An 8,503-nucleotide genomic window follows, 5' to 3' on the forward strand; every position below is an offset into this window, starting at 1 on the left:
AAAAATTAATTTTTACATTTTTTCTAAAAATTTATTAAAAAAACAATAATTTTAATACATTTTTTTATAAAAATCATTATAAAAAATAAATTTTTTGTTTGTTAAAAAATTTTTAAATTTTAAAAAAAAGGGGACTGGGATTAAACCCCCCCAAATTTAAAAATTTAAAATTTTTAAAATTTAAAAAAAATAAAAACAAACCTTTTAAAATAATGTTTTTAATATTTTTTGGTTTTATAAAATTTGCATAAGGAAAAATTATGTTTTTGATTTGTTATTTTTTTAAAAATTTTTTTAAAAAATTTAGGGCCCAAATTTTAAAATCAAATTAAATTTTTTTTAAATTCATTTTAAGTTTTTTAAAAAAAATTTAATTTTAAAACCCTTTCCCAAAATTTGGTTTTGATAAATTTTAAAAAAATTGATTAAAAATTTTGTTAAAATGGGGGAAATTTTTAAAATTGGGGAAATTAAAAAAGCCCTAATTTTTAACCCTCAAAACCATGTTTTTCAAAAAAAAATATAAACCCTTTTTTTTTAAAAAAGAAAAATAAAAAAAAACCCTAAATTTTTGTTTTTGAAAAAAGAAAAAAATCATTTTTTTAGGTTTTTTTTGGAAAAAAATTTTTTGAGGTTTGGGCCTAAAAATTTTTTTAAAAAATTTTATTTTTAACCCCCCCCAAAAAAAAGTTTGTGTTATTTGGGGGGTTAAATTTTAAAGGGAATTTTGGGTTTTTTATTTTTTAAAAAAAATTGAGCTTTTTTAAAACTATAAATTTTAAAAAAGGGAAAAAAAATTTAAAAACAAAAGTTTTTTTTTGCCCCTTTAAAAACAAAAAGTTTAGGGAAAAAAAATTGATTTTTTTAAAAAAATTTTATTTTTTAATTTTTTTGGGTTTTTTTCTCCCAAATTTAAGTTTTTTGGTTTTTACTTATAAAAAAATGAAAATTTTGGTTTCCGCAATTTTAGGGGGGTTAAATTTAAATTTTTAAGGAAAAATGGCCTGGATAAAATTTTGGATTTTAAATTTAAAAAATTTCGTTTTAAAAGGGAAAACCCAAAATTAAATAAAAAATTTAAAATAATTTGTTCGTTTTTTAAATTTTAAAAAAAATCTTTATTTAATAAAAAAACCCTACTAAGTTGTTTTAAAAATTTTAAATGTTAAAAACCAATTTTAAAAATTTATTTCTTTTTTTATTTTTCAAAAAATGTTTTTCCCTTTTGTTTTCCAAAAAAACACATTTTTCCTTTTTTTCTTTTTTTTTTTTTTTGTTTTTGTTTTTTTTTTACCCCTTTTTTGGTGGGTTTATTTTTAAAAAATTTTTTAAAAAAATGGGGCCGGGCTTTTGGGGAAATCCCCAATTTTTTTTAAAAAAATTTGCGGGGTCGGGTTTTTTGCGCGGTTTTGCAAATTTTTTGGGAATTTTCCCCTTTTTTTTTCGGTTTTTCTTTTTAAAAAAGGGGTTTTCTATTTTCTTATTTTTTAGTTTTTTTTAACTAAAAAAACGAAATTTTTAAATTTTAAAACCCCTTTTTTTTTGGAAAATTTTTTTGTTTTAAAAGGTTTTTAACCCCCCTTTTTACAAAAAACCTTGGGCCCCAATTTTCCCGGGTAAATTTTTACGGTATTTTCCCAAAATTATTGTTCTTTTTATGGTTTTTTAAGTTTAAAAAAAACTTCAAAAAAAAAAATTTTTGTTTTTTCCGGGGTAAAAAAGGGCCCCAAAAAATTTTTAACATTCTTTTTTTTAAAAACGATTTTTGGGAAAAAAATTTTTTCCTAAAAAAAATTTTCCCCCCTTTTTTTAGGGGTTTTCTTTTTTTAACCATTTGACCCCAAATTTTGTCTTTAGTTTCAAGGTTTTTTTTTTTAGATTTGGGGTAATCCAAAAAAAGCCTTTTTCCCAAATTTTATTGGGGGCCTTTTGTTTTTTGTTTTTGGGTTTTTACTTTTCTTTTTTTTTGTTGTTGGGTTTTTAAAGTCAAATAACATCAATGTTTTTTTATTTTTAAAAAATTGTTTTGGGTTTTTTTTTTTAAAAGAAAATGGGGGGCACTCAAGATTTTTTTTCTTTTAAAACGAGATTCCCCCAAAAAAAAGATTTTTGGGATCTTTTACCCTTGGGGTAAAGGGGATTTCCTTTTTTTTAAATATCGGGTTTTTCCCTCCAAAATAATTAAATTTTTTTTAAAAGGGGGGTTTTTTTTCCCAAAAAAGGCCTTTTTGTCTACTTTTGGAAATTTTTTTTGCTTTTGGGTTTTCGTTTTTTGGGTTTAAATTCTGTTTTCCCCCCGTTTTTTTTTAAAAAAATCCTTTTCTTCATTAAATTTTCCGGTTTTGACCCGTCCCCGAAACCTTTTTTCCCTGTAATTTTTTTACCAAATTTTAAAAACAAATTTTTTTTTTTTTTAAAACTTTTTGGGGTTTTTTTTTTGGAATTTTTTTTTTGATTTGTTTTTTTTTTTTTTTTTTTTGGTTTTTTTTTTTTTTTTTTTTTGGTTTTTTTTAGGGTGTTTGGGGCATTTTCTCAAGGGTTAAATTTTTGGGTTTTTTATTTTATTTTTTAAAAACCCCTTTTTTTTTTGGTGTTTTTTAAATTTAATTTTTTATTAAACTGTTTTGGGTTTTTTTTTATTTTTTTTTTTGGTTTTTGACTTTTGGGTTTTTTTGGGGAATTTTTTTTTTTTTTTTGGTTTTTTTTGAATGACCCATTTTTTTTTGTTTTAATTTGATTTTTTATATGGGTTTTTTTTGGTTTTTGTGGTTTTTACGGAAAAAGGGTTTTTTAAATTTTTTTTTTTTTTGTTTTTTTTTAAGGGGTTTTTTCGAATTGGGTTTTTTCCCCAAAATTTTTTTTTTTTTTTTTTTTTTTTTTTGTTTTTGGGGTTTCCCGGGGTTTTTTTTCAATTTGGGGTGGAAGGTGTTTTGGGTTTTTGAATTTTTTTTGTTTTAAATTTGTTTGTAATTTAAAGTTAAGTTAAAAAATTTTTTTTTTTTAAAAATTTTTTTTTTTTTTTTTTGATTTTTTTTAATGTTTGTTTTTTTTTTCTTTTTGTTTATTTTTTTTTTTGGGTTTTTTCTTTGTTTTTGGTTTTTTTTTTGTTTTTTTGTTTTTTTTTTTTTGTTTTTTTTATTTTTTTTTTTTTTTTTTTTCCCCCCTTTTTTTCTTTTTTTTTTTTTTTAAATGTTTTTTTGGGTTTTTTTTTTTATTTTAGTTTTTTTTTTTGGGGTTTTTTTTAAAAATGGTTTCTAATTTTTTTTTTTTTTTTGTTTTGGGTTTTTTTTGGGGTTTTTTTTTTAAAATTTTTTGTTTTTTGTTTTTTTTGTGTTTCCTTTTTTAAAAAGGTTTCGTTGAGAAATTTGGTTTTTTTTCCTTAAAAGTTGGGAAAAGGTTTTTTATTTTTCCTATTTTTTTTCCCGGTTTTTTTGATTTTGAAAATTTTTTTTGTTTTTTCTTTGGGGATAAAAAGGTTTTTTGGGGGATTTTTTGGGGGAAATTTTATTTGAATTTTTTTTTTTTTTTTTTTTTTAATGTTTTTTTTGGGTGGGGTTTTGGTTTTTTGTGGGGTTTACGGGAGGTTTTTTGGGTTTAAATATTTCTTTCAAATTTTTTTATTTATTTTTTGGGTTAAAAATTTTTGGTTATTTTTCCCCTTTTCCCCAGTTTTTTTTAGTTCTTTCTAGCTAAATTTTTTTTGTTTTCTTCTTGTTTTTTTTTGTTCACTGCTATTTTCAATTTTTTGTCCAAAGGGTTTTTATTTTCTTTTTTTAAGTAAATTTTTTTTGTGTTTTTGTGTTGTTTCCTTTTATTTTCCGTGGGGTTCACTTTCTCTTGTTGCATGTTCCCCCTTTTTTACTTTAAAATTTTCATTTTCCGGGTTTTTATGGTAATCCCCCTTTTTCCTTTCAATTGTTTTTTTGGTTTTCTTAAAAAGTTCCAATTTTGGGCCAAAGGGGCCAGTTTTTTGATGGGTGGCTTTGGGGGGTTCTTTGGGGGGGTTTGGGCCAAAAACGGAAAAAGTCCCCCTTTTTAAATCGGTAGGGCTCTTAATGCCCCTTTTTTTTTTTATTCTGGGTTTTTTAGATTTTTTTTTCTTTTTACCTGTTTTTACTTGATTTTTGGGGTTTTTTGTACTTTTTTTTTTTGTCTTGGCTTGCCTGAAAAAGGGCCTTTTGCTCGGGTTTTTTAAATTTTTTTTTGTTTGGGTTTTCTTTTTCTGCTGTGTTTCAAATGCGCCCCTTTTTTCGTCCCCTTTGCCTTTTTTTGTTTTTTGTGTTTTTTTACTGTGTTCTGCTATTTTTTTTTGTGAAAGAAAAGTTTTCTATGGGGAATTTGAAGGTTCCTTAATTGTTTTTTGAAATGGTCCCGATTTGGCTTTTTTTTTTGATGGTTTTCTTTTTTTTTTGTAATTTCCCCTTGGATATTTTACCAATTCCTTCAGTTAATGGTCCCAAAAAAATATATATTTGTTAGAAGTATAAATACAAAAACCCCATTGGGGATAGTTTTAATTAACCCAAAAAAGTTTTTTTTTTGTAAAAAAGGGTTGTGAACGAAAGCAAGGGGATGAAATACAAAGTTCAATGGATTTTTTTTAAAAAAAGCAATGGTTTTATTTTTTCCTTTTTAAACAAAGGGCCGTTTATTAGGAGTAAATATTTGATTAAAAGGGGAAAAAAATGGGTTTCCTGAAGAAAAAAGCAAAACGAAAATTTTAAATTTTTTTTTAGCTAATTTTAGAACCCTCCAAAACTTTTTTCTTCCATTTTAAATAAATTTTTAAACTGTTTTCTTAAATTGGGAAATTCAAAAGTTTTTTGAATTTTTTTACAAATTAGACCATTTACTTTTAAAGTTTTATAACAATGTGTCAAAAAATTTTTAAAAAATTTTGAATATAAAACCCCAAAAAAAAGATATTTTTTAATTAAAAAAAATTGCTTTATTCTACAATTTTTAAAAAACCCAAAAAGAATTATTCCATTACTAAAATTTACAAACAAAAAACATTTTTGGATTTGCATAGCACAAAAATGCAATTTTCAACATGTTGGCTTTTTCTAAGAAAAAGGGGATTTTTTTCAAAAAAAATAAAAAAGGATTAAAAGTTCTTTTTTTGTTTTTGGGCAAAAATTAAAAATATTTTTTTTTTTTATTAATTTTTTTTGGTTTAAAAAGAGAAACCTTTTTTTAGTAAAATATACAGTAAGGTTAAATTTTGTTTTTGTCTTTTTTTTTTTTCAGGGGGGGTAAAAAGGGGTTCAATAGAAAGATGTTAAAATATGATTCCCAAATTTGGGGCAAATTAAGCGCCAAAATTTGAAATTTTTCATTTTTTTTTATTTTTAATTTTTTTTTTGCTTTTTATAATTTTTTTTTTATTTTATTTTTTTTTTGTAGGGATTTTTCCCCCCGGGATTTTAAAATTTTTCCAAAATAAATTTTCGTATGCTTGCAATTTTTTTTATTTTTTAAAATTTTTTTTTTTTTTGAAAAGGGGGAAGTCAAATGCCTAAACCTTTAAAAGGGGGGTTTTTAAGAATCGTTTTTTATATCAAAAAAACAAAGGAATTTAGTTTTTAACCCTTTTTTAAAAAACCAAAAAAATTTTTGAAAATTCAAAAAATTTTGCCCCTTAAAATTTTCAATAAAACACAATTGTTTTACAAAATTTTTTTAAATAAAAAAAAAAAAAATTTTTAAAAATCAAAAAAAAAATAAGATTTTTTCTTTTTTTTTTTAAAATGTTTGGTTGTTTTTTTCTTTTTTTTTAAAAAACTTTTCCATTTCCTGTTGAAATTTTTTTTTTAAATTTTATTTTTTATTTTTTTGGGAAACATAAGTTTAATTAAATATTTTTTTTTAAAAAATTTTTTTAAATTTGTTTTTTTCATAGTTAATCGTTTTAAAATTTTAAAACATGTTAAATTAAATTTTTTATAAAAAAATAAAAAATTTTGTATTTTTTCTTGCCCCCCCTCGGTAAATTTTTCTAATTTAGTTTATTCTGGTTTTTCCCTTTTTACTATTGGGAAAAATTTTCCCCCTTTTTATATTTTTCTTTTTAGATTAAATATTTTTTTTCTAAAAGATTTAATCGGAAAATTTTTTATTTAATTTTTAATTTTTCAAAATAATTAATATTTTAATTTAAAATTTTTTATTTAAATTATTTTTCGAGAGAGTAGAATTTTATTTTAAAAAACAAAAAAGAGGGGGGAAAAATTTTTTTAAATTTCAAAGGGGAAATTAAAAAATATTAGGGGATTTTTAATGGAAATTTTTAATTTTTTAAATTTTTTGGTCTGGTTCCTTTTAAATTTTTCCCCATTTAAAAAGGGTTTTTCATTTCGTTGGGCTTTTTTGTAAGGCTATATTAATCCGGTTTTTTTATTTTTTTTTTTTTGTTTTTAAAATTTTCTTTTTAAATTTAAAGCGGGACTTTTTGTTCGGGAAATTTTTTAAAAATTTTTTTTTGGGTTTTTACATATCAAAATTTGGGTTATTTCCAATTTTGGGGAGGGTTTCATGCAGGTTTTTATTTAAAATTTAAATTGAATAATATTTTCAAAAATTTTTTTAAAAATTAAAAAATTTTTCCCCTTTCTAAAAAAATTTTAGTTTTTTAAAAAAATTTAAAATTTCTTCAAAAAATTATTAAAAAATTGGAAAAAACGAGTATTTGTTTAAGTACATTTTTTTTTTACAAATTTAATAAGGGGGTTTTTTAAATTTCCCCTATTTTAAAGAAAAAAAGTTTTTTCTTTTCAAAAGGAAAAAGCGTGGTTTTATTTTTAAAATTATTTTTATTATTTTAAATGTTCATGTTTTTTAAAGATTTTTTTTAAAAACAAAAATAATTTTTTAGGATAATTATTTTTCATTTTATGAAAAAAAATATTTTTTTGAAAAAAAAAAACCCTCGATTTTATAGAAATTTTTAAAAATATAAAATTTCGTTTTAAAATTCCCCATTTTAATGGAATTAAGCCCGGGAATTTTTTAATTGTTTAAAATTTAACTTTAAAAAATTTGCCTTAATTTTTTCCCCCCAAAAAACCCCCTTTCCCTTTTAAGTTCAAAAAAATGTGAACCCCAAAAAAAAATAATTTGTATTTTATATAAAATAAACCATTAAAATTCCTTAAATTAAAAAGTATAAAAAAACAATTCCTTAAAAGTATTTTTTTGTTAAAAATATTCTCCAATTTAAAATTTAATAAATTTTTTAAAGTGTTTGGTTTTATTACGGTTTTTATAAAGTAATAGATTTTTTTACCTAGATTTTTAGATTGTTTTTTAAAAAAGTGGGGGGTTTAGATTTGGGTTTGAAAATTTATTTTTGGCAGCCCAAAAATTTTAAAAATTTTTTTTAAAAATAAAAAGGTTAAAAGAATTACCAGGGAAATATATTTATTGTTTCCAAAAAAAAGCTTGGAAAAAAAAAAACCCGAACGGTTTTATTTTTTTTGGGGCCTTTTTCCTTTAATTAAAAAGAGGGATTTATTGTTTTTCGTTTCCATTTTAAAGTAAAAGGGGGCGGGCCCCGTTTTCCACGTAGAAATATTAAAAACCAAATTTTTTGGGGTTTTTTTTTTGGGCTATTTTTAAAATTTTTTGGGGGAAAGCCATTTTTAACGAACCCGGTTTTTAATAAACTTCCCTTATATTAAATAAAAAAAAAAAAAAACTAAAAAATTTTTAACTGTTTACCCCTTTTTTTAATTTCTTTTTTTATTTAAAATTAGTTTTTTTTTCTCCAAAATTTTTTGGAATTTTCAAATTTTTTAAAATTTTTTTAAGGAAAATTTTTTTAATTAATTTTTTAAAAAATTTTTTTTTTCAAAATTTTAAAATTGATTTTTTTACAAAAACATTAATTTGGGGAACAATTTTTTTTATTTTAAAATACAAATAAAAATGGTTAAAGATTCAAAGTATTTTTATTTAATTGAAAATTTTGGTTCCCCTTTTAGGGCCCCATTTTAAAATTTTTTTAATTTTGGAAAATTAAAAAATAAAAAAATTTTAAAACTTTAATATGGGGTTTTTCCCAAAATTTTAATTTTTAAATTTATTAATTTTTAATTCAATTTTCGCTTTTAAAGTAAAGTTATTTTTTTTCAAAAACCAAAAAATTTTTGGTTTCAAAGGGGATGTTTTAAAAAAAATTTTTTTCTGGGAATTAAAAGTTTCTCCTTAATTTAAATTTAAAATTTTTTTTAAAAACCCATTTTTTAAAAATTTTATAAGGGGTAATAAAACCAGGTTGGTTTTTTTTAAGAAATTTTTTTTAAATTTTGAAAGGGAACCCCTTTTTTTAATTTTTTCATTTAGATGTGACTTTTAAATTTAAAATTGGGGTTTTAAAAGCCCTTTTTAAAGATAAAAAAATTTTATAAAGGGTTGATAAATTTTCAACCAAACTTGGTTTTAAAAAAATTTTTGATACCAAATTTTAAAAGGGTTTTTTCGCAATTCCCTTTTTTTAAAATTT

This window comes from Homalodisca vitripennis, chromosome 1 (genome assembly GCF_021130785.1).
Source record: "Homalodisca vitripennis isolate AUS2020 chromosome 1, UT_GWSS_2.1, whole genome shotgun sequence".
Lineage (NCBI taxonomy): Eukaryota > Metazoa > Arthropoda > Insecta > Hemiptera > Cicadellidae > Homalodisca > Homalodisca vitripennis.